This window comes from Phyllobates terribilis, unplaced genomic scaffold, assembly GCF_046119375.1.
Source record: "Phyllobates terribilis strain yellow unplaced genomic scaffold, ASM4611937v1 Scaffold_7__3_contigs__length_470593459, whole genome shotgun sequence".
Lineage (NCBI taxonomy): Eukaryota > Metazoa > Chordata > Amphibia > Anura > Dendrobatidae > Phyllobates > Phyllobates terribilis.
This window is the reverse complement of record NW_027362767.1, coordinates 246,524,350-246,550,636: the sequence shown is the minus strand read 5'-3', so window position 1 is coordinate 246,550,636 and position 26,287 is coordinate 246,524,350. Positions and strand designations below refer to the sequence as shown.

Sequence of the window (26,287 nt, the reverse complement as noted above, 5' to 3'; positions counted from 1 at the left end):
CAGGAGCGGTGTCACATGGCTCCCTGATCATTAACCCCCGAAATGCTGCGATCAAAGTCAATCGCAGCATTCCGGGAGCATGGGGAGGTAAGCGCGGCTTACTTACCTTGTCTCAGGTGTCCTGCGCTGTCTGTGCCGGGTCCCGGTAGTTGCCATGACGACCCGATGTCATCATGACGACATCCGGGTCCCCAGGCATCAGTAACTTACTTTGATCATGCGTAGTGCATGATCAAAGTAACTTCTGCAAGTAGAGCATGTATAGCATAGAGATGCTGCTGCTGCATCCCTATGCTATACAAGCGATCAGCCTGAAAAAAGTGAAAGTCCCATAGTGGAACGAAATGTAAAAGTAAAAAAAAAGTGTCAGAAAATGGAAAAAAAAAATTGTAAAAATATATTAAAAAAAAATGAAAAAATAATCCCCAAAAAATAAAAATATACTGTACTCAAATATTATGAAAAAAAAACAAAACAAAAACAAACAATAAAAAAGTACACATATCTGGTATAACCGCATCTGGACTGACCTGACCTATAAAACTGTCCCATTAGTTAACCTCTTTAGTGAACACGGTAAAAAACAAAAACGATGCTTTATCATACCGCCTAACAAAAAATGGAATAAAACACAATCAACAAGACGAATGGAAATAAAAATGGTACCACTGAAAACGTCATCTTGTCCCACAAAAAAACAAGTTGCCATACAGCTCCATCAGCCGAAAAATAAAAAAGTTATAGCTCTCAGAATAAAGCGATACAAAAAAATATTTTTTTCTATAAAATAGTTTTTATTGTGTAAAACTGCCAAAACATAAAAAATATATAAATATGGTACCGCTGTAAAAGTACTGACCCGAAGAATAAAACTGCCTTATCAATTTCACCACATGTGGAACGGCATAAAAAAAAAACAATTCCTGAATTGTTGGTTTTTGTTTTTCTCCCAAAAATCAGAATAGACAGCGATCAAAAAATGTCACATGCCCGAAAATGATATCAATAAAAACGTCAACTCGTCCTGCAAAAAACAAGCCATCACATGACTCTGTCGGCCGAAATATGGAAAAATGATAGCTCTCAAAATATGATGATGCAAAAACTAGTAAAAAAAAAAAGGGTTTTTTAGTGTGTGACAGCTGTCAATTATAAAAACCAGATATGATTCTGGTATCGCTGTAATCGCACCGACCCGAAGAATAAAGTCGTCTAATCACTTATATGGCACGAGGAAAGGCGTAGAAAATAAACTCTCGGGTTTGGGTTGTGCTAGGGTTAGGGTTAGGGTTGGGGTTGGGGTTGCGTTTGGGATTTTTTCAAACGTAAAGAAAGAAAATGCTGACGATATGGCAACTAGTGTTAAGCTAAAGTGCTCGTTACTTGAGTTTGCATCGGGTCCTTGGGTATGCACCGAGTATCACGGGTGCTCGAGTGACATGCTCGAGTCTCCGCCCCATATGCTTTGTGGCTAAAAAAAACTAGCGGGGATTGCCTGCCATGCATGAGCGATCCCCGCATGTTTTTTTTTGTGTCTCTAATAACCGTGAAACATGCGGGGTGGGGACTCAAGCATGTCACTCAAACACCCGCGATACATGGTGCATACCTGAGTACCCGATGCAAACTCAAGTAGCGAGCACTTGTGCTCAAGACTAATGACAACTTATTCAATATGATGACATAATGTTATCAAATTTGGTGTCGTACCTCTGGGTTCAAAATGTTCACTATACCCCTTGATAAAATCCTTGAGGGATCTAGTTTCCAAAATGCGGTCATTTGTGGGAGGTTTCCACTGTTTAGGCGCTTCAGGGGCTCTCCGAACGCGACATGGTGTCCGCTCTCAATTCCAGCCAATTTTGAGTTCAAAAAGTCACACAGTGCTCCTTCCCTTCTGAACCCAGCCGTGCTCCCAAACAGTGCATTTTCCCCACATGTGGGGTATCAGCGTACTCAGGAGAAATTGCACAACAGTTTTTGGGGTCCATTTTCTCCTCTTACCCTTGTGAAAATAAAAAATTTGAAGCTAAAATATCATTTTTGTGGAAAAAGTTAAGATTTTTTTATTTTCACGGCTCAATGTTCTAAACTTCTGTGAAGCACCTGGGGGTTCAAGGTGCTCACTACACATCTAGATAAGTTCCCTGAGGGGTCTAGTTTCCAAAATGGTGTCACTTGTGGGGGGTTTCAATTGTTTAGGCACATCAGGGGCTCTCCAAACGCGACATGGCGTCCGCTAATTATTCAAGCAAATTTTACATTCATAAAGTCAAATGGCGCTCCTTCGCTTCAGAACTTTTCCGTGCGCCCAAACAGTGGTTTTTCCCCACAAAAGGGGTATCTGGTTGCCCAGGAGAAATTGCACAACAAATTTTCGGGTCCCTTTTTTCCTGTTACTGTTGCGAAAATAAAAAATTTGGGGTCCAAAGTAATATTTTTGTGAAAAAAAAAAAAAGTTAATTGTTTTCTTCCACATTCCAAAAATTCCTGTGAAGCACCTGAAGGGTTAACAAGCTTCTTGAATGTGGTTTTGAGCACCTTGAGGGGTGCAGTTTTTAGAACGATGTCATTTTTGGGTATTTTCTGTCATAAAGGCCCCTCAAAGTCACTACAAATGTGATTTGGTCCCTAAAAAAATGGTTTTGTAAATTTTGTTGGAAAAATGAGAAATCGCTGGGCAACTTCTAACCCTTATAACTTCCTAACAAAAAAAATGTTGGTCCAAAATTGTGCTAATATACAGCAGACATGTGGGAAATGTTATTAACTATTTTGTGTGACATATCTCTTTGATTTAAGGGCATGAAAATTAAAATCTTGAAAATTGTGAAAAAATCTGAAATTTGGAGAAAATGTTGCAAATAAACACAAGTGATATCTAACAAATTTTACCACTATCATGAAGTACAATATGTCATGAAAAAAACAATCTCAGAATCAGGGGGATCCACTGAAGTATTCAAGAGTTATTACTTCATATAGTGACAGTGGTCAGAATTGTAAAAATTGGCCTGGTCAATAACGTGCAAATCACCTTCAGGGGTAAAGGGGTTAAGCCACTTTACCATTTTGACAGTATGCTTCGGGTCACTGTCCATTTTGAAGACCCATTTACGCCCAAGCTTTAACTTCCTGGCTGATGTCTTGAGATTTGCTTCAGTATTGCCACATAATCTTCTTTTCTCATGATGCCATCTATTTGTGAAGTGCACCAGTTTCTCCTGCAGCAAAACAACCCCACATCATGATGCTGCCACCACCGTATTTCACAGTTGGGATGGTGTTTTTACACTTCCAAGCTTCTCCCTTTTTCCTCCAAACGTAACAATGGTCATTATGCCCAAAAGTTCACTTTTAGTTTCATCAGACCACAGGACATGTCTCCAAAAATTAAGGTCTTTGTTCCTGTGTGCATTTGCAAACATTAATCTGGCTTTTTTATGTTTATTTTGGAGTAATGGCTCCCTCCTGGCAGAGTGGCCTTTCAGCCCATGTTGATACAGTACTCGTGAAGAAAATGGCGGAAGCTGGTAAGATTGTGTTAATATCCACAGTGAAACAAGATCTTTTGCTTTTGTCCTTGGGTTGATATGCACATATCGGACCAAAGCACGATCATCTCTGGAACACATGACATCATATGGGCAGTTGAGAATTGTTTAAAGGCATAGTAATCTTACTGTATGTAAATTTTGACTTTGCAGTAAGTAATAAATATGCCTTAAAATATTCTCTCTCTCATTATTCTGGCATTCGGCAAATATTAAACATTATGGTAATCCTAACTGGCCTAAAACGGGAAAGGTTTATTCTGATTTCATGTCAGATATTGAGAAAAACATGCAGATGTGTCTTTTTATATAGTGTATGTAAACTTCTGGTTTCAACTGTATAAAGTAGCCACCTTTTGCTTTGATGACTGCTTTGCACACTCTTGGCATTCTCTTGATGAGCTTCAAGAGGTAGTCATCGGAAATGGTTTTCACTTCACAGGTGTGCCCTGTCAGGTTTAATAAGTGGGATTTCTTGCCTTATAAATGGGGTTGGGACCATCAGTTGTGTTGTGCAGAAGTCAGGTGGATACACAGCTGATAGTCCTACTGAATAGACTGTTAGAATTTGTATTATGGCAAGAAAAAAGAAGCTAAGTAAAGAAAAATGAGTGGTCATGATTACTTTAAGAAATGAAGGTCAGTCAGTCAGAAAAATTGGGCAAACTTTGAAAGTGTCCCCAAGTGCAGTTGCAAAAACCATCAAGCGCTACAGAGAAACTGGCTCACATGAGGACCGCCCCAGGAAAGGAAGACCAAGAGTCACCTCTGCTTCTGGGGATAAGTTTATCCGAGTCACCATCCTCAGAAATCGCAGGTTAACAGCAGCTCAGATTAGAGACCAGGTCAATGCCACACAGAGTTCTAGTAGCAGACACATCTCTACAACAACTGTTAAGAGGAGACTTTGTGCAGCAGGCCTTCATGGTAAAATAGCTGCTAGGAAACCACTGCTAAGGACAGGCAACAAGCAGAAGAGACTTGTTTGGGCTAAAGAACACAAGGAATGGACATTAGACCAGTGGAAATCTGTGCTTTGGTCTGAAGAGTCCAAATTTGAGATCTTTGGTTCCAACCACCGTGTCTTTGTGCGACGCAGAAAAGGTGAACGGATGGACTCTACATGCCTGGTTCCCACCGTGAAGCATGGAGGAGGAGGAGGTGTGATGGTGTGGGGGTGCTTTGCTGGTGACACTGTTGAGGATTTATTCAAAATTGAAGGCATACTGAACCAGCATGGCTACCACAGCATCTTGCAGCGGCATGCTATTCCATCCGATTTGCCTTTAGTTGGATCCTCATTTATTTTTCAACAGGGCAATGACCCCAAACACACCTCCAGGCTGTGCAAGGGCTATTTGACCAAGAATGAGAGTGAAGGGGTGCTACGCCAGATGACCTGGCCTCCACAGTCACCAGACCTGAACCCAATTGAGATGGTTTGGGGTGAGCTGGACCGCAGAGTGAAGGTAAAAGAGCCAACAAGTGCTAAGTATCTCTGGGAACTCCTTCAAGATTGTTGGAAGACCTTTTCCGGTGACTACCTCTTGAAGCTCATCAAGAGAATGCCAAGAGTGTGCAAAGCAGTCATCAAAGCAAAAGGTGGCTACTTTGAAGAACCTAAAATATAAGACATATTTTCAGTTGTTTCACACTTTTTTGTTAAGTATATAATTCCACATGTGTTAATTCATAGTTTTGATGCCTTCAGTGTGAATGTAAAATATTCATAGTTATGAAAATACAGAAAAATCTTTAAATGAGAAGGTGTGTCCAAACTTTTGGTCTGTACTGTATATATATATATATATATATATATATATATTTATTTATTTATTTTATTTTATTTTATTTTTTATTTTTTTTGCCTACAATACAAAGGAAATGTGTCATCTTTACCTTTAGGCCTTTTAGAGATCATTTCATCTTTAACTTGCTGTAACTGACCAGGCTTGATACAATTTTTAATGTTGGAATATCTTTGTGAATAACATGGATTATCTTGTGACAATGGAGCCTGTGGTATATATTAGGAAGCAAGTGAATAGTTTATGTGTTGGAAGCCAAAATTGGGCAAGCATAAAGATCTAAGTGACTAACCAGGGCCAAATTGTGATGGCGGAAGGACCAGGTCAGAGCATCCACAAAATAGCAGGTCTTGTGGGATGTTTTCGATATACACCAGGTCTTTTGGGGTGTTCCCATCATACTTCAGGTCTTGGGGACTTACAATATATTGGATAATATTTATCTTAAACCAATCCTGAATTACAACATGCATTATTACTTCAGAGCGGCATTCTCAATTCTGCTGGCTGCTATTGAAAACAATTTTATTGTTTTCTGGCAAATTCACGTTTAACAGCTTAGCGACTCCAATAATCCAGTGGGATAATTTGAAATATATTGCGGTACAGCGCATGGTAAAAATTATTTCCTAGAATGCAGACTACCAGAAGTTTTTCAGACACAGCTGAAAGGGAGAAGAAGAGGTTATCCAAATAAGACAAGCCCTCTAAACGGTCCCTGCAATTTTAGACAACTGTATCTTATCTGATAATGTTATAGATATCTGCAAGTCACTTTATTAAAAAATCATGGTGTATTAAACCCCAAAAAATATCACCATAAAAGTGCCATCCACTAGGTGTCTTCATTTCTTTCTTAATGCCTTTGCTAATTCCTTTCCACTGCCTATTGTCAAGTGTTGTAGTAAAAGGAAGTAGGGGTCAGGAAGGTGTCCCTCGACCAGAAGTTGGGGGTTGGGTCTCTGTCCCCTCGACCGGAAGTTGGGGGTCGGGTCCCTGTCCCCTCGACCGGAATTTGGGGGTCGAGTCTCTGTCCCCTCGACCGGAAGTTGGGGGTCGGGTCCTTGTCCTTCTGCTCCAGCTCTCCAGTTTCTTACACTACATACAGTCATAACAGAGAAGGGCTTTCAGTTCACAGCATTCAAGCCATTGGACAATAACAGGAGCTATATGTGCTGGAAAGTGAGGGGAAATGAAGTTCCAGCTCTTACAGCGCTGGTAGAATTGCCGCTCCAGACTGATCACCTACTAAAATGCACTCTTGAAAATTAATGGGTACCTTATAATATGATTTTGCAAAGCCATCCATGATAATAATGTGTGGCCAGCAGCAACTCAATCAGCTGATTATCAGGGAGTTTCAAAACTTGGAACTTTTGGCATCATCTTGGCTTAAACCCCTTTAGCCCGCCCTGCAGTGTACCGCTGGCCGCCGAAGAGGACAACGGGGGCCGCTGAACAGGTGAGTATAAAAGGTTTTTTCTTTTATTTTTACTTTTTTATTCTTTTTTAACTATTGCGGGCACGCGGGCTGGGAAGAGCAGACTGCTGCTCCTCCCATCCACGCTGCTCTCGCTGTTATCAGCCAGAGCAGCGGTTGATGAGAGGAGTAGCAGCATCCTCTCCCGACCCGGGTACCACCCGCAACGCGATTTCGGCGCGATTTTGCGCCTATTGATTTTCATTGAAACACAGGAAATCCTCATGTATAGATATTATACATGCGGGTTTGCTGTGATTCAATGCAAGTCAGTGGGCACGAATTCGCCGCGGAATCGCGCAAGAATTGATTATGCTGCGGTTTGTGCCGCAATGATAATCCGATGCGGATATTTCCGCACCATGTGCACAGCACATGCGGATTATCATTGCTATACATGGCAGACCTTTTACCAAGCGGTTTTAATGCGTTACCGTGGCGGAAAGACCGCCGCGGAAACGGAATAAAACCGCATCGTGTGCACTCAGCCTTAAATTACATTATTCAGCAGGAGGTGACAATGAGCATGAAGAGAGCAAAATCTGATTTTAGAATATTATTTTTGACATTTTATTTAGGTGCACTCATTGCTCTATTCTTTTTTTTTTTTTTCTACTTGAGGAGATGGCTCCTAACTTTGCAGCAAACTCTTAAGCAGACACATTTCCTTCTGGCCATGCCGGTCACATTACTTGACAATAATCCGTATACCAAATACTAAGTGCATGGCGTATAAAAGCAATTTTGCCTGGGTGGTCGGGTGTATTTATGAGCAATGCAATTTCCTTTAAGTGTTTTTGGTGTAGAGTATTCTTCTAAGCCTCTTCACTTTTCAAGCATCATCAAAATGGCATTTTTATAAGCCCCCGACAAAGCCCGGTGCCTGCCTTCCGCTGCTAGTCATTGTGCCGCGCACACTTCTCCTGCATGCACACGACGGCGGTCGGTGGCTATGAATCACATATTAACAATGCCGTAGAAGGTGTTACATGGGGCAAGCGCTTTCGTTTTATTGCGGCTCCCGTATATCTTGCTAAGTGGCTATAGCAATTTAGCATTATCGTTTTAGCGCTGCAGCTGAAAACCAGATGCTAATGGCACCGTCCCTGTGACTTCGGAAAAACCCTTGGGCAAAACTGAATTTTAATAGCCATAAAAAAGAATTCAATCAGTATATAATTTTACATTTGCACAGAGAGAAAGAGAAATATTTTATCTGTGATGGGTCAGGCTGACTTAAATGTACGTATTAGCGCTGCTCTTCTCAGTCCCATTTTGTCTCCATCTGACAAGGTTAAAAAGCTAATGTACTTTGAGGCTTCCACGGAACTGTGTCGGTGTCACTATCGGACGCCGCTATTAACTCTTCCCATTCCATGTTGCACCATACATTTCAGGTCAGGTCACCCCACTGGCCTATCAGTCACATGGACAGTATAACTTTCATAAAAGTGCAATTCGGAAAATCTGCCCATCAACGAAATGGTGAAAGAACCCAAGGATGCTACCATGGTTTAAATCATTCTGGTCACACCTGTGGCTTTCAGTTATTTCAATACCTGGTCATGTGTGGTGTGAATGAGAGAAAGTAGGAACACATTTATGATTTCACATGGTGGTCATCAACCCTTTTTCCATAAAAGATGTCAAGATCATCTTGCAGAGCAGCATATTCACGGTCAAAGAGGTCTCATCATCTACTGCCTTCAGTACGGTATTCATGTATGACCACTTAGGACAAAGGCATTGCTATCTCTGTAGAAAATAGAAGGAATGCTCTCGTGGACCGTGCCAAGCCTCGATTAACAGAGCCATGTTAAATGTCCTAAATTTCTATTGAAATGAGGGAAGAAAGACTGGATGATCATTGAAGATGAAGTGGATTTATCCCAGTTGTTCTACACTCCTTCCAAACTATGGCCACCTCCAACGGTGGGAATGTAGAAGAGTCGCTACTAAGGTCCTGAATGAGCAGATGCTTCAGAATCTGTTTTTTTTCTAACCATCCAGGTGAGAGAAGTAGAGATGAGGAACAAAAGATTTGGCTGCCATGGTCCAGCGTCCAAGTTAACTGTGGTTGCCGGACAAGGGAAGTCTTCACGTCGGCAGCTGGCATCCTCATCTTGGAACCATCAGGCATTTTGAAAGCATCCTCAACATTAGGACATCGTAATGCAATGCTCGTCATAACGGGTATGGAAAACACTATGTGCCCAAAATGCTCGGTTGAAAATGCAAGCTGTCAGAAGTGAAGGCCTGCCTGGTTCGGCTGCCATAGAGGAGCTGACTAGACACTGAACCAGAGCAGCTTGAGTCTTTTTAGTTAACTCCAGAGATAGTAGTTGGAACTCAAACTCTCGTGATCACCGATTAGGGTAAATGATTTGGGGGACAGAAGATCAATATATGTAAGAACTAAAGATGAAGGAGAAAACTAGAAACATTGTGCTCCAAATAGCTGTTTTTACTCCCAACTATCCTGAATTTCTTATAAAGTACAATGCCAGTGGAGGGTAACCATAAGTATATGATCCTCCCATGTGCGGCCGCCCTAATTTCTGTAGTTCATTTTACCTATGAATTGTTTCTTAGTGTTGCATTTTAGGGCTACATGGTGGTAATAGTCGCCTCAGAGGACGACTATACTGCCATAGTGGTAATAACGGTGGAGTACACCTGATTAAAGACAATGCACAGCAATGGATAGGGCCATGATGGCCGTATTGTCCGCTCTCATCCGATTATGCTGCATGGACAGATATTAGGAGACATTCATGAGATGTAATACAGATATAGGAATTATCATCAGGCATGTTCCTTTAATTGCTCTGAAAGGCATCTATAATGCGTATCAGTTTCCATACCGTCCTCCCCCTCATCTCATGAAACCAAACAGAAAGTGCTGACCTGGTTTTCACCAGTTTTGGCTCGCGCCCCTCAGCCGCCCATGTTTAACTCACTGCTGTCCTTCTGTCGGGATCTCGTTTAGCAATAAATGAGCAAGCTTTTACTGGGGGAAGCAGATTTCCTCTACTCCCCTCACTTCCGGGATACTTGTCGTCATCACATGTGCGGAGTATTTTTATACAATCATATACCCAGGACACCACGTTCTATCTGTTCATCAGCCACACAGCATTTCCCTAATTGCTGTTATGTGAGAAGGGAAAACACGTATACAGTGGTGGCCAAAAGTATTGGCACCCCTGCAATTCTGTCAGATAATACTCAGTTTCTTCCTGAAAATGATTGCAATCACAAATTCTTTGGTATTATTATCTTCATTTAATTTGTCTTCAATGAAAAAACACAAAAAGAATTGTCCTAAAGCCAAATTGGATATAATTCCACACCAAACCTAAAAAAGGGGGTGGACAAAAGTATTGGCACTGTTTAAAAAATCATGTGATGCTTCTCTAATTCGTGTAATTAACAGCACCTGTAACTTACCTGTGGCACCTAACAGGTGTTGGCAATAACTAAATCACACTTGCAGCCAGTTAACATGGATTAAAGTTGACTCAACCTCTGTCCTGTGTCCTTGTGTGTACCGCATTGAGCATGGAGAAAAGAAAGAAGACCAAAGAACTGTCTGAGGACTTGAGAAACCAAATTGTGAGGAAGCATGAGCAATCTCAAGGCTACAAGTCCATCTCCAAAGACCTGAATGTTCCTGTGTCTTCCGTGCGCAGTGTCATCAAGAAGTGTAAAGCCCATGGCACTGTGGCTAACCTCCCTAGATGTGGACGGAAAAGAAAAATTGACAAGAGTTTTCAACGCAAGATTGTGCGGATGGTGGATAAAGAATCTCGACTAACATCCAAACAAGTTCAAGCTGCCCTGCAGTCCAAGGGTACAACAGTGTCAACCCGTACTATCTGTCGGCGTCTCAATGAAAAGGTACTGTATGGTAGGATACCCAGGAAGAACCCACTTCTTACCCCGAGACATAAAAAAGCCAGGCTGGAGTTTGCCAAAACTTACCTGAGAAAGCCTAAAACGTTTTGGAAGAATGTTCTCTGGTCAGATGAGACAAAAGTAGAGCTTTTTGGGAAAAAGCATCAACATAGAGTGTACAGGAAAAAAAAGAGGCATTCAAAGAAAAGAACACGGTCCCTACAGTCAAACATGGTGGAGGTTCCCTGATGTGTTGGGGTTGCTTTGCTGCCTCTGGCACTGGACTGCTTGACCGTGTTCATGGCATTATGAAGTCTGAAGACTACCAACAAATTTTGCAGCATAATGTAGGGCCCAGTGTGAGAAAGCTGGGTCTCCCTCAGAGGTCATGGGTCTTCCAGCAGGACAATAACCTAAAACACACTTCCAAAAGCAGTATAAAATGGTTTGAGAGAAAGCACTGGAGACTTCTAAGGTGGCCAGCAATGAGTCCAGACCTGAATCCCATAGAACACCTGTGGAGAGATCTCAAAATGGCAGTTTGGAGAAGGCACCCTTCAAATATCAGGGACCTGGAGCAGTTTGCCAAAGAAGAATGGTCTACAATTCCAGCAGAGCATTGTAAGAAACTCATTGATAGTTACCGGAAGCGGTTGTTCGCAGTTATTTTGGCTAAAGGTTGTGCAACCAAGTATTAGGCTGAGGGTGCCAATACTTTTGTCTGGCCGATTTTTGGAGTTTTGTGTAAAATGATCAATGATTTGATTTTTGCTTCATTGTCTTTTGTGTTTTTTCCTTGCAAGCAAATTAAATGAAGAAAATAATACCAAAGAATTTGTGATTGCAATCATTTTCAGGAAGAAACGGAGTATTATCTGACAGAATTGCAGGGGTGCCAATACTTTTGGCCACCACTGTAACTGGTGACAACCACTAATGATGATCATTATATCAGCCACTGGGGATGCACCCAGCCTTTCACAAGCCAGAATTACATTCCTCCTACCCCCTGTACCTTACCAAGATATGTAGCGTTAGTCAGTGGTCTGCGGACAATATTAGGGGAAGGCAGTGGTCTATATAATTAAATTGGGGGAGTGTAGTGGTTGGTGTACAAAACTGGAGGTGGGCAGTGGTCTACATACAAAATTGGGGATCGACAGGGGTCTACGTACAAAATTGGAGGTGGGAAGGGGTCTATGTACAAAATTAGGGGTGGGTCGTAATCTATATGCAAAATTGGGGGTGGTCAGTGGTTTATGTACAAGATTGAGGGTCAGTGGTCTACATACAAGATTGACAGCAGGAAACGGTCTACATACAAGTTTGGGGTTAGGTAGTGGTCTACATACAAGATAGGGGGAGGACAATGGTCTACATACAAGATTGGGGGTGGCAGTGTTCTACGTACAAGATTGGGGTTGGGCAGTGGTCTACGTTCAAGATTAAGGGTGGGCAGTAGTGTTGAGCGAGTATGTTCTGTCAGAGTATGCTCGGGCCGAGCTCCGAGTATTTATAGCTGCTCGGTGATATGGTTGAATCGCTCCCGTGTGCATGATTTGCAACTGTTTGACAGCTTTATTACATGTGAGGAATGTGTAAGAAATAGACATTCCTCACATGTAATAAAACTGTCAAACAGTCGCACATCATGCACACGGGAGCGATTCAACCATATGGCTGTGTGCCCACGTAGCGTTTTTCAAGCGTTTTTGATGCGGAATTTCCGCAGCGGAAACGCTTGTAAAACGCTTGGTAACCCGCACCCCATGGTCCCCAATGGGATTCCGCAAGTTCTATGCACATGCTGCGGATTTTTCCGCAGCGTTTATGCTGCGTTCAAAAATCCGCAGCATGTCATTTAATTTTGCGTTTCCGCAAGCAGAATTGCCTTTGTCCAATGCATAAAAAACGCAAGGCAATTCCGCATGTGGAAAACGCGTGATAAACGCGAAAAAAATGCGCGATAAACGCGTGCGGAATTCCGCATGCGTTTTTCCGGGAGAGGACTTGCAGAAATGAAGCAGAAATTTTCTGCTTCATAAATGCAACGTGGGCACATAGCCTATCACCGAGCAGCTGTAAATACTCTGAGCTCGGCCCGAGCATACTCGCCGAAAGGGTTAATAGAACATACTCGCTCAACACTAGTGGGCAGTTGTCTACATACAAAATTAAGGGTGGGCAGTTTTCTACATATAGTGGAGAAAATAAGTATTAGATACACTGCCGATTTTGAACGTTTTCCCATCTACAAAGAATGGAGAGGTCTGTCATTTTTATCATAGATACACTTCACCTGCGAGAGACAGATTCTAAAAATAAAAAAACAGAAAATCACATTGTATGATTTTTATATAATTAATTTGCATTTTATTGCATGAAATAAGTATTTGATACAATAGAAAAACAGAACTTAATATTTGGAACAGAAACCTTTGTTTGCAATTACAGAGGTAAGATGTTTCCTGTAGTTCCTGACCAGGTTTGCACACACTGCAGCAGGGATTTTGGCCCACTCCTCCATACAGATCTTCTCCAGATCTTTCAGGTTTCGGGTCTGTCGCTGGGCACCATTGAATTTCAGATTTTCTATTGAGTTCAGGTCTGAAGACTGACTAGGACCTTGAAATGCTTCTTACGCAGCCACTCCTTAGTTACCCTGGCTGTGTGTTCCGGGTCACTGTCATGTTGGAAGACCCAGCCACGACCCAACTTCAATGCTCTTACTGAGGGAAGGAGGTTGTTGGTCAAAATCTCACGATATATGACCCCATCCATCCTCACTTCAATACGGTGCAGTTGTCCTGTCCCCTTTGCAGAAAAGCACCCCCAAATTAAAAGGTTTCCCCCACCATGTTTCATGGTTGGAACGGTGTTCTTGGGGTTTACTCATCCTTCTTCCTCCAAACACGGCGAGTGGAGTTGATACCAAAAAGTTCTATTTTGGCCTCATCTGACCACATGACCTTCTCCCATGCCTCCTCTGGATCATCCAGATGGTCATTAGCGAACTTTAAACAGGCCTGGACATGTGCAGGAGTTAGCAGTGGGACCTAGCGCGCCCTCCAAGATTTTAATCCATGACGGCGTAGTGTGTTACTAATGGTAATGTTTGAGACTGTGGAACCAGCTCTCTTCCGTTCATTGACCAGATCCTCCCGTGTAGTTCTGAGCGGATTCCTGGGCTTTCTCAGAATCATCCTTACCCCACAAGGTGAGATCTTGCATGGAGCCCCAGACCAAGGAAGATTGTCACTCATCTTGTGTTTCTTCCATTTTCTAATAATTGTGCCAACAGTTGTTGCCTTCTCACCAAGCTGATTGCCTATTGTTATGTAGCCCATCCCAGCCTTGTGCAAGTCTACAATTTTGTCCCTGGTGTTAGTAGACAGCTCTTTGGTCTTGGCCATGGTGGAAAGGTTGGTGTGTAATTGATTGAGTGTGTGGACATGTGTCTTTTATACAGGTAACGAGTTCAAACAGGTGCAATTAATACAGGTAATGAGTGCAGAGTAGGAGGGCTTCTTAAAAAAAAAAACTAACAGGTTTGTGAGAGCCAGAATTCGTACTGGTTGGTAGGTGATCAAATACTTATTTCATACAATAAAATGCAATTTATTTAAAAATCATACAATGTAATTTTTTTTATTTTTAGACTCTCTCACAGGTGGAGTGTACCTACATTAAAAATTACAGACCTCTCCATTCTTTGTAGGTGGGAAAAGTTGCAAAATGGGCAGTGTATCAAATATTTATTTTCCCCACTGTACAAGATTGGGGGTGGGCAGTAGTCTACGTACAAGATTGAGGGTAAGTCACCATACTTCATTTCATAACTGGTGTACGTTTTCCATTTTATTGTTTGCTGAGGAGAGTCCACATTCCTGAATGGGTTCTCACCACCCAGTAAATGGGCACAAGACCAAACTACAATATGCCCCTATTGCCATGGACCTCACAGTAGCAAGATAGGTTGCTGATACATATGATCTAAAGTTCTACCATTCTGTCCATGGACCAAGAAGAAGAGATATAGAGATAGTAGTCACACACAAGCATGGTGCCTAAAGGGTCCCAAATGCTCTTCTGACACATACAACAAGACCATTATGTTAATTGGTATATGGTGGGTTGGGGGCCCTGCAAATTTTGCATTTGAGTAACAAGCGAACAGTCTCAAATTTGCATATCCCATTTTTTCAAATATATTCCTGGCAAATTTGGCCAAAAAGGGGTAGCTTTTTGCAAACCCTGCCCAAAGTGGGTGTCCTCAAGTGAGTCAGGGGCGATCCCGAGCAGGGGATTTGCGTAGTTAGCATTAACGCCCCTACAGTGGTCTATAACATTCTTTCAGTTCTGCATTAGGACTCAGCTCTGCAAATTCTGCATTTTAGACTCTCTGGCAAACTCAACTATGCTGCCAAGTCAACTTCGCTATAATATTGTGCCAGTTCTGACTAGATTCTGTAACAAACTTAGAGTCACCTCTGCCATACCGTTATATCAGCTTCGCATTGAATTCTGTTGCAAACTCAGCTCAACTACATTGGCGAGTCTACTCCACGTCCCATTGGATTACAGTTCTGCTTCATCAGCTCCTGTGGTTCCCAGTTCTGCTCCTCCTGTTGCCATCCAGTCACAACAGCCTCTGTAGTTCCTACTACAACAAAGTGACCCATCTGTGCTACATAACAGCTACTCACCCTGGACCCTGGGGCTTCGAGGATCCTTTGTCAGACTTTATCAGCTGTCTACTTACTGACTGTCTCCGTAAAGAGACTGATGAAAAAAATTGATGGTGGCAAAAGAACATAACTTTGCTGGTCATCAAGGATATGGAATAAAGCTTCTCAACCGTCTCCAGAAACAGAAGTTACCATGATGGTCATGCGGAGACATTTTTCCATAGTAGAAAATTTTTTTAATACCCGTTAAATGCACCCAAGGAATAATCATGTTCCAGAAGAAGTAAGCCCAACCAAAATTGAAATATTTGCCCAGTGCAGGAGATATTATTGCAGGATTTTTCCAGCTAAAGATATTTCTAGATGTAAATTTCCAAAGTGAGTGTGTGTACGATAGAAAGTTGGGCACATCCTGTGGTACAGTCATAAAACTTACGTACTGTTTCCTATCTAATTTTAGGTGCAATAAACTCCTTTTATTTATCGATAAAAATAAAATACTGCTCTGTAAAAATGAGGCATCTGCATATTCATGGACGCAGCGCTGGTGTAACCAATCAATGTCAATTATAACCCTGCCAGATGGAAGACATTTGCATAAGTAAATGTCCTGTTGTTTAAACCTGCAGAAACATCTTAACTTTCTGAACGCTGGGAATAAGGGCACAGCAGATCACTGGTAAAATGCTATAAATGCAGTGACTTCCGTAGAGGAGTTGCATGAGATGAGAAAAACATAATGCATTTCTTCCAGAAAACAGCGCCACTCTTGCCTATTGGCTGTGCAGGGAATTGCAGCTCTTTCTTATTGACATAAATGGGGCTGAACTGCATTTGCAAATCGTTTTACGGTTTGCAAGTTGGGAATGACCAACCCTTCAAAGGGTTACTGCCCCTTTGGATAAGGGATAACTTGCTAATTTCTAGGGGTCCCTCAGCAATCTTGAGAACGGAGCACTGGAACCTCCAATGCAGTGGTGGTACGCATGCTCAGTCGCTGAACAGTTTATTGTCAATGGAACTGTTGGAAATATCGAAGTACAGTGCTCGTCAGTCCAACAGACAATGAATAAAGCGGGGCCGAGCATGCGCACCACCGCTCCATTCAGGATAGGGCTCTGCAGCATCGTTCTTGGGGTTCCAGCGCCAAGTACTAAAGAATTCTTTGGCTACCAGCATTCAGATCCCCCCTACGATCAGCAAATTAAGCCAGTATCCAATAGATAGGGGATAGATTGTTTCTCTGGGGAGTTACCCTTTAAGAATGCTTAAGCAGGTGAACAATCACCTTACTGATTAATGGATAAAAATAGGACTACAGAGCATATCTGTATATTTAGCCATTTGTTAGAAGGTTTTGTTAACCATAAACTGACCACAGGGTGTCCTACTACCCAGATTTCCAGGGATCAGCTGTAATCTGGAGGAGGACTGGGCAACGAGTGTTTCATTTCCCTACAGTGCCTCCACAGGAGATATTAAGTATTGCATTGGTTCTTTAGAAATCAATAGGCATGTCCATGTAATACACTAACATGCCAGGTCGTCCAGAACTGAATTACCTAGTAGGGATTTTTTTAATTCTAAAATTACCACATAGATAATCAGGAGGAAAGATATAGATCATAAGAGGAAAGTGGATTTGGAGCAGCTGACTGGAAGCAGCAGTGGGTGCTGCTTCCATCAATTACAATGAATTAAATGGGGTTCAAAAAAAGTTTATATACTTTTTTTTTTTTTTTCCACTTTCATTGCATTTTTTTCTCACTTATGAAATGACTCAATAATGTGCCAACGGTTTTGTAACTTCTAGGGTAAATATTAAAGGATTGTGTAATTTCTGCCGATTTCTCAATTATTTACAGTTTAAGAATATATAGGATTTCTTTCATAATAAAAAAAAAAAAAAAAAAGCAGACAGCGCCCTGTCATATGCCCTACATGTAAAATATATAGTGAATCAACTCCCGCTCTGGGTATAGGCAGGGCCCCCCCAACATGCAGGCAAGGTTACTTTTACTCTTGACTGTAATGTGTCTAGTGCTGGCTCTGAGTGGGCGGAGAGTGACACACTGATTGGTGTTCTTTGTTATGCTCCGCCCCCTAGGGGCCTGCTCTTATAATAATAGTATCAGTATTCATTTAAATAACATACCCTTCATACATGTACAAGTAATCATCTGCTTGTGGTTAGGGAGGTCATCCAGACTGAACAACTTCCTTTAAGATCCAACTAGATGGTCAACGAAAATATGAAATATTCTACCGGTTATTAAAACGCAATACTCCTCACACATGTAAAAACACAGTTAACCTATCAGTATAGAAGGAAATAGGATTTCTCCTTGTTCCACGCTGATGTTGCCCTGGCTGGAGTCTAACATATGGCCTCACAACCGCAAGAAAAATACTACTAACCACAATGCCACCCACCATGCAGCATATCTGACACACATAATTAGTAATCCTTACTTGGAAGGTTTGAAGCTTCTTTGCTTGTATTTTGGTGGGAGTTTCACGATTCGCATATTTTTATAGAACTAAAAGTGACATTACATAAAAACTCTATGTGCTGACAATTTTATTATTATTACTATTATTTATTATTATAGCGCCATTTATTCCATGTGAAAAGGGGTATACATAGCAAACACACTTACAATTATCTTGAACAAAACGAGTCAGTGACTGGTACAAGAGAAGAGAGGACCCTGCCCGCGAGGGCTCACAATCTACAAGGAAGGGGTGAGGATACAGTAGGTGGCAGCGATAAGCCTGTATACTGGCATTGCTTGGAAAATACATTAGACAACCTATTCTGAAGCGCCCTCAGAGACATACAAGGATCAGAGCGCCCCCAGAGACGGACAAGGACTGAAGCGCCCCCAGAGACTGACAAGAAAGGAAGCGTCCCCCGAGAAGGACAAGGACCGTAGCGGCCCCAGAGAGAAATAAGAAAGGAAGCATCCCCAGAGACAGACAAGGACCAAAGAGCCCCCAGAGAGGGACAAGGACCGAAGCGCCCCCAGAGAGGGACAAGGACCAAAGCGCCCCCAGAGAGGGACAAGGACCAAAGCGCCCCCAGAGAGGGACAAGGACCAAAGCGCCCCCAGAGAGGGACAAGGACCAAAGCGCCCCCAGAGAGGGACAAGGACCAAAGCGCCCCCAGAGAGGGACAAGGACCAAAGCGCCCCCAGAGAGGGACAAGGACCAAAGCGCCCCCAGAGAGGGACAAGGACCAAAGCGCCCCCAGAGAGGGACAAGGACCAAAGCGCCCCCAGAGAGGGACAAGGACCAAAGCACCCCCAGTGAGGGACAAGGACCAAAGCGCCCCCAGAGAGGGACAAGGACCAAAGCGCCCCCAGAGAGGGACAAGGACCAAAGCGCCCCCAGAGAGGGACAAGGACCAAAGCGCCCCCAGAGAGGGACAAGGACCAAAGTGCCCCCAGAGAGGGACAAGGACCAAAGCGCCCCCAGAGACGGACAAGGATAAAAGCGCCCCCAGAGACGGACAAGGACCAAAGCGCCCCCAGAGACGGACAAGGACCAAAGCGCCCCCAGAGACGGACAAGGACCAAAGCGCCCCCAGAGACGGACAAGGACCAAAGCGCCCCCAGAGACGGACAAGGACCAAAGCGCCCCCAGAGACAGACAAGGACCAAAGGGCCGCCAGAGACGGACAAGGACCAAAGCGCCCTCAGAGACGGACAAGGACCAAAGCGCCCCCAGAGAGGAACAAGAAAGGAAGCGTCCCCAGAGACGGACAAGGACCAAAGCGCCCCCAGAGAGGAACAAGAAAGGAAGCGTCCCCAGAGACGGACAAGGACCAAAGCGCCCCCAGAGAGGAACAAGAAAGGAAGAGTCCCCAGAGACTGACAAGGACCAAAGCGTCCCCAGAGAGGAACAAGAAAGGAAGCGTCCCCAGAGACGGACAAGGACCAAAGCGTCCCCAGAGAGGAACAAGAAAGGAAGCGTCCCCAGAGACGGACAAGGACCAAAGCGCCCCCAGAGAGGAACAAGAAAGGAAGCGTCCCCAGAGAGGAACAAGAAAGGAAGCGTCCCCAGAGAGGAACAAGAAAGGAAGCGTCCCCAGAGACGGACAAGGACCAAACCGCCCCCAGAGAGGAACAAGAAAGGAAGCGCCCCCGGAGACTGACAAGGACCGAATCGCCCCCAGAGAGGAACAAGTACTGAAGCGCCCCCAGAGACGGACAAGGACCGAAGCGCCCCCAGAGACGGACAAGGACCGAAGCGCCCCCAGAGACGGACAAGGACCGAAGCGCCCCCAGAGACGGACAAGGACCGAAGCGCCCCCAGAGACGGACAAGGACCGAAGCGCCCCCAGAGACGGACAAGGACCGAAGCGCCCCCAGAGACGGACAAGGACCGAAGCGCCCCCAGAGACGGACAAGGACCGAAGCGCCCCTAGAGACGGACGAGGACCAAAGTGCCCCCAGAGAGGAACAAGTAAGGATGGGTCCCCAGAGAGGAACAAGGAAGGATGCGTCCCCAGAGATGAACAAGGAAGGATGAGTCCCCAGAGAGGGACAAGGACCAAAGCGCCCTCAGAGATGGTCAAGGAAGGAAGCGCCCACAGAGAAGGACGGGAACTGGATCACCCACAGAGGCGGACGAGAACTGGGATGAGACAAGGACCAGATGAGAAGTAACCCCATTACTGCAGGATTACAGTGAGGAGGAGTTCAAATGTAAGTGTGGTCCCTGCCACTAGGTTTAGTGCCTACTGGTGAGATGGAAACAGATGGGAGCTGCCCTTGTGTCCGGCGCTCTAGTCAAACCTCATTGCATTTGTGCAGTGATGAGGAATAAGGGGCTCATGATCACCATTCTAGTGATCGGTCAGGGGCCAGCAGTGGTGCCCCTAGTCATCAGTCATTTACCACCCCTTTAAGCACTATGACCCCTTCATATATTTAATGTACGTATCATGTGCAGGGAACATCATCAGAGCTCCATTTACCTGACTCGAGCATTGCTGCAGCTCTCTGCGCAGCGGATAGTTAGGAGCGCCATTGTGCAGGAGAACTGCCGTAGAGTCTGTCTCTTAGTTTTGGGGATCACCACAAAATGTACATTTATTTTATTTACTCCATACCACAATCTCTCCTGTCCAAGTAATTCATTATCACTACCATTTTTTCATGATCAAGGAAGATCAATATGAACAGAATTGTCGATCATGCCTACATAGGACAGTGTTGCAGTGCTTGTATTTTTAAGAACGGGTTTGAGTCCTATGGACCCCCAGAAAATGATTAATACGAATATTAGACATCAGAAGGGGTTAAGGATTAGGGAACCAACAAAACCACAAAGCAAAATACAGTAATTCCCCCCTAAGCGTCCTCCATACCCAGACCCCATTGTTTTATTCTCCTGGACTGATGCTCAGATTAGAGCATATGCTCCGCAAACCTTTACATCAGTCTATTTATAATCAACCTAAAAAAATATTTCTATGCAGAAGGAGCAGGATTTCGTTGTGTGAAGTGTTCGGGTCAGGAGACGTCTCATTTCCCAATAAATACATATGGTAAGTGATCACAAGCCGGGACATGGAAGCAGAACAGAGACATGACGCCATAATGCGGGTGATGCACCCAAATGGGGCAATTATTAAAATATCATAAGTCATTAGGTTACCCCAGGGCCATTTACATGGAATTGGAGACGCAACGGGCTACAACAGACATCTTCAGGCACATCTATTTTTATTGCTTTATATAGCAATGGCCTAATTGCTCTTTTTTGGAGAACAGAAAGGATCAGAAATCCCACATCGGAGCGAGAACACCACTGACTAGTCAAGTCCTCTGGTGTCCCAGTCAGCCTAACGAATAATGGCATCTCTACTTTGCCAAGGGAAATGGCCAGGAATGTAATGCCGCTAGTACATATGCGAGGTTCACAGATCTACACATAGGTTAAAATCTCTTTAAATTAAATCAGTACCCACCAGGACTGTAGTCGTTCTGCAGAGTGAAGGGGTTGGGGCACCACGTCCCCTTCGTTGTTGATACAGGTAGATTACTCTACATACTGTATGAGCATGGCTGTGTCCCATACAACAGATCGCCCCTGTTCACTTTTATTCGGGGGAGCTGCTATACAGGGACAGCCACACCAGAAGCGTGGACGAGACCGGAGCCAGGGCGAGACCAAGGCTAGATGAGATCATAAGCCGGGGGTCATGACGGCAAGGCCAAAGACTGGCTGACGTCAAGGTCACTACAATTAATGCACCCAACCATGTCACAGAATTGAAGGTGTCTTCCCACCTTAGATATTTAAAACATATCAACAAGATAAGATATAAATGTCTGATAAATTGGGGTTGTGGAAGACGGGGACACCTATCCTGGAGGGTCCGGTCCTGGAGGAGGTAGATATCCATCAGGCATTTATGTCTTTTGTTTATACGTTATAAATTTTGAAAGGTGAGAATACCCCTTTAATTGGCTGGGCTGTTTTGGTAACTCCCATTGAGTTTGTATGGGATGGTAGTGAACATGTGCAACCGTATACCAACTCCGAGGCGGCTCAGGGGACCCCGACCCTTGTACTACTGCTCAGTAGGGATCATGGTGATTCAAGCAACATATATAAGTAAATCTTCCATTCCTGGATCTTACAATTTATAAATGCTGGACTATCGGAATTTCCAATCTAGATCATACAGACATCTGACTCAAGGGGGTTAAACAGTGGAAAAATTAGAAACAGGTTCCCAGTACAAAGCAGCTCACCATTTCTTCATTTACTGAAAAAAATGAAGATATTGAGGTCATAGTGCCCTGAACTTGATGTACTGTGGGTAACTCACCTCTGAGTTTACAGCAGATTATCCAATAGTCAGTACAAGTACAACATTTATTACCAGCTTCATTTACAAGGGAGTTTTCCTTTGAAAAAGTGCCTTTTTATGAGAAAGACTTCTATGCAAAAGGCTGAACAGAGGTGACCACCAGCGATCAGCCGTAATCTGTGCTCCATTTCTCTGCAGTGCCTCCACAGGTGAAATGAAGTAATACACTTGTTTCTATTGCAATCAATGGGCTGTTCATGGAACATACGGACACTACGAGTCCTCCAGAGCAAGAGAAGCCCTTACTATCGCTCTAATTGAGGAGGGTCCTGAATGAGATAGGGTCCCACAGCCATTAATGGGAATGTCCATTTATAAATTCCAAACTCTGAATCCCTACTGTTTGCATTTAGAAGTCCTGTAAGAAAGCAAAGAAATTGCATAAGAAAACAAGGTTTCTTCAGGTTTACTGCAGGGCCATGGAACGAGAGGGATGAATAAGGAGGCGGATTGGATTTCACTGGCCTTTTATTCCCGCTGTGAAGGCTGCGCGTTTCATGACGAAGGGGAGATGGAGAAATCACAGAAAAGATACACATTGTTCTGAGAAGACGTCTTCACCTCACACTACATTTAAGGTTTCTTGTACTGTACTAATTATCTGTCTGAATCACAGCGCGGACAGACCAGCCTTTTACTGCAACCTTCACTGACCAAGCATGCAAAAGCTGAATATCCCAACCCCGAGACACTGCCAGAAACTGCCGCACCGACAGCCAGCGAGAGGGCAGATCAATCCTTTCCACACAAGCTGGATCAACTTGGCAGCCATAACAGTGCCCGCAAGAGCCAAAATCCCCCTCTTCTACATTGCCTGTGTCAGTGCTCACTGCGCCAATGGAATTCTAGCTATGAACCAGGATTATCAGGATGAGTAACATTGTAGTATCGGGTGGGCTGCAGCTCAGGAAATGGGGGATAGGCAATTTAAAACAAACCTGGCAGAGATAGTGCTGGGGATGGAAGCATAGACTTATGGTCAAGGGATGACATGGGGTGTTGCAGCTTAGCCCCATTCACTTTAAGGGATGTGAGCTGCCATATTAGATTAAAACAAAGGTCGGGTGTGTCGTCGATTTAAAAAAAAAAAAAAAGCCATTCACATAAAATAGATTTTTTTCCGCCGACAGCTTCCTCTTCCCACTGCCCCATACACATTAACCCTGGCCCAGCTGGGTGCTCATGTGCTTTTGATGGACAGCGGGGAGAAAGCCGCTGCCAGTCTCCTTCATCAGAAGCATGTCCACCCAGAAAACAAAAGGAATGGGCGATGAAATTACAACATGTCTGATCCTTATCTCCTCGCAGTAGAGTCGAAAAAAAACCCATAAAATCAAATAAGTGTTGGGCCCTATGTTTAGAAGCCTTAAGGGCTGGTCCTGCTCCTCTCACTTCTGCATCAGAAGTGCGACAGGTATCAGTAGATGTGCCCTCGCCTGCCCTGCTTACCTCCTTAGGACAAACTCTTTAAAACTTTAAACAACCTCTTTATTTAAATATCCCCATCTCCAAGGTCCTATCCCAATATGTAGTAGGTGTAATAATAATATTATTAGCAAATACCGCCAATTAGAAGTGTAGTATAATTTTCCTGATTCGCTATGTCTCTTTCCTCATGTGCAGGCATTGCAGGAATACCCCTTTAAGTCTTCGCTCTACCAGCCAGTACAAGGTAAGCCTATGGGGAACTCGGGTCAGCAATAAGAGATAGAACGATTTCATACATTATTACATATTAACTGGTACTTTAGGCTTAGTGGACATTAAAATAACAAGATCGGAAATAAAATGGAGAATTATTAGGTTTCGCACTATATTATGGTGAAGCACAGATGTGACCGGAAGCCTGAATAATCGTACCGAGGTACATTGTAATAATCACTAGAGACCTTGTCAATGCTGAAATATTAATACTCCATCCAGAACCCTGGGAGTGGTACTGATAGTATACTGGGCATGGGTGCTGGTGCTTTATTACCAGATGGATTGTATAAAGCCATAAAACCTTAGTCATTGTGTTACACATACGCCGCCTAAGTTCAGATAGCGGCGAAACCGGTTACATGAATTCGTTGGAATCCTGGGGGAACCGTTACTCAGGGCGACCATAGGCTGCAACTTCTCTCAGGCACATGATAGATTCAGTTGCTGACCAGACACATCTGACAAGAGTCTTCATAAACGGTAGAACAGTAACATTTAATGAGGCACGGCCAGTGCAAGGCAAATGTCTCTTTGAGCAACAGGCTCCAGTAATAACAGTACAGTATCCTTTGCAGCACAGCAGTACACAGCCTATTATCCGCTAGCACAATACAGCACAGTTTTAATGTATACACAATATTCTCAACATGTAAAGTGCCATGGAATAAATGGCGCAATAAGAAGAAGAAGAAGAAGAAGAAGAAGAATACACAACCACTAGCTTTTCCTTCACAAGGACTCAATAGTACACAGCATTCTTTATCCTGCATGGAGATGGAGGGAGGGGAAGGGTGTGATGAGGGAGATTATCTCTATGACAGGCTTTCTTCCAGTCCTTATCTTCCTGGCCGATAATACTCCACACTGTTAGCTCAGGGAGTCTAACTGATCTTTGATTAGCTTCCCTCCTGACCTGAATTCTGTTCCCTTGCCTTCTGTGAGATACAGATCATAAGCCACCTTTCTCTTCGGCTCTGGACAGACAGTAAACAACTTCCCCACAATCCCCCTGGGGCTCTGCTAAAACACTCCCCTTCTCCTGTGACTGTGTTAACCCTAGAACGCATACCTGGGGCCTCGCAGGCCCGCCCTGTTAATTGTTTTCTATTTTCTGCAAGATTACTTTAGTTAGAATTTTGAAACTCTAGGTATTCCTCAGGTATATAGTTGTTTGTCATTTTTTGTTTGAGTTATTCCATGTTATTTGCACACAGGCCTAAAAGGCCACAGGTATGTGAAAATGTAGATTTTTATGGTCATGCGTTCTAGGGTTAACCCTCTAGTTGCTGGATGCTTCTGGAGCACAACACTTCCTTTTCTTCTGTGCTTGCGTTACTTCTAATAGTTGCTGAATGCTTTTAAAGCAACAGCACTACTTCTGCATGTCACACTCTGCAACAGCACTACTTCTGCATGTCACACTCTGCAACAGCACTACTTCTGCATGTCACACTCTGCAACAGCACTACTTCTGCATGTCACACTCTGCAACAGCACTACTTCTGCATGTCACACTCTGCAACAGCACTACTTCTGCATGTCACACTCTGCAACAGCACTACTTCTGCATGTCACACTCTGCAACAGCACTACTTCTGCATGTCACACTTGGGCCAAAACATAGATCCATGTTTTATCCTCCATTGTTAAACAGTCACCAATTTACTTTACGCTGATGCACCAGTAGTAATTGCAAAAATGCAGTCCAATATTACCCTTCTTGCTTATCTACTGCTGAGCACTAACTAACCATCTCTGGTTATTATTATGTATATACCATGTTATATATTCCCTTAGAAGGCTGCTGCACTGCTTTTTCTAGCAGAAATCCCCACTTACACAGGACCGTAGGCTTGAGCATGAAAAGAAGTGAGGGGAAGAGAGGATGTTACACAGGGAATTCCCACCGAGCCCTGAACTTGCAGCCGCACAAGCAGGCATGTCAGAAAAGCAGGTATTAATTAGAAAAAAATACTATAGCACCTACTTATAGTAGATACATTTTTAAGTCATTGAACTTTAATGTGGGAGGGCATAGCGGGTGCAGATGTTGCTGTGACACTCGGGCCCTAATGCCCAAGAGGGATGCCAGTATACGATAGACAAGGTGCCCTATAACGGATCTCACGGTGGAGCTAAGATGCTTCTACCCACCTCACTAATATAACCATTGATAGTCACACTATGGGCCCATGCACACCATTGATTACATCGTACGAGTGTTATCCGTGGTTTTCAAGGATAGCACTCATACCCATGATATTCTATGT

General features: G+C 43.7%; 1 protein-coding gene across 6 annotated transcripts in view; it reads right to left on the bottom strand.

The window, feature by feature from the left end:
• The window catches only part of NACC2 (NACC family member 2), a 209,015-nt gene that overhangs the window by 151,519 nt on the left and 31,209 nt on the right, over positions 1 to 26,287 (bottom strand). The window contains exon 1 of one of the 6 annotated variants that reach the window (XM_073640157.1): positions 9,750 to 9,828. The exons of the other annotated variants lie outside the window; for them this stretch is intronic. The gene's annotated coding sequence lies outside the window, so the exon portion shown is untranslated. Of the gene's footprint in view, positions 1 to 9,749; positions 9,829 to 26,287 lie in introns of those variants that run through there. 6 annotated transcript variants of the gene reach the window in all.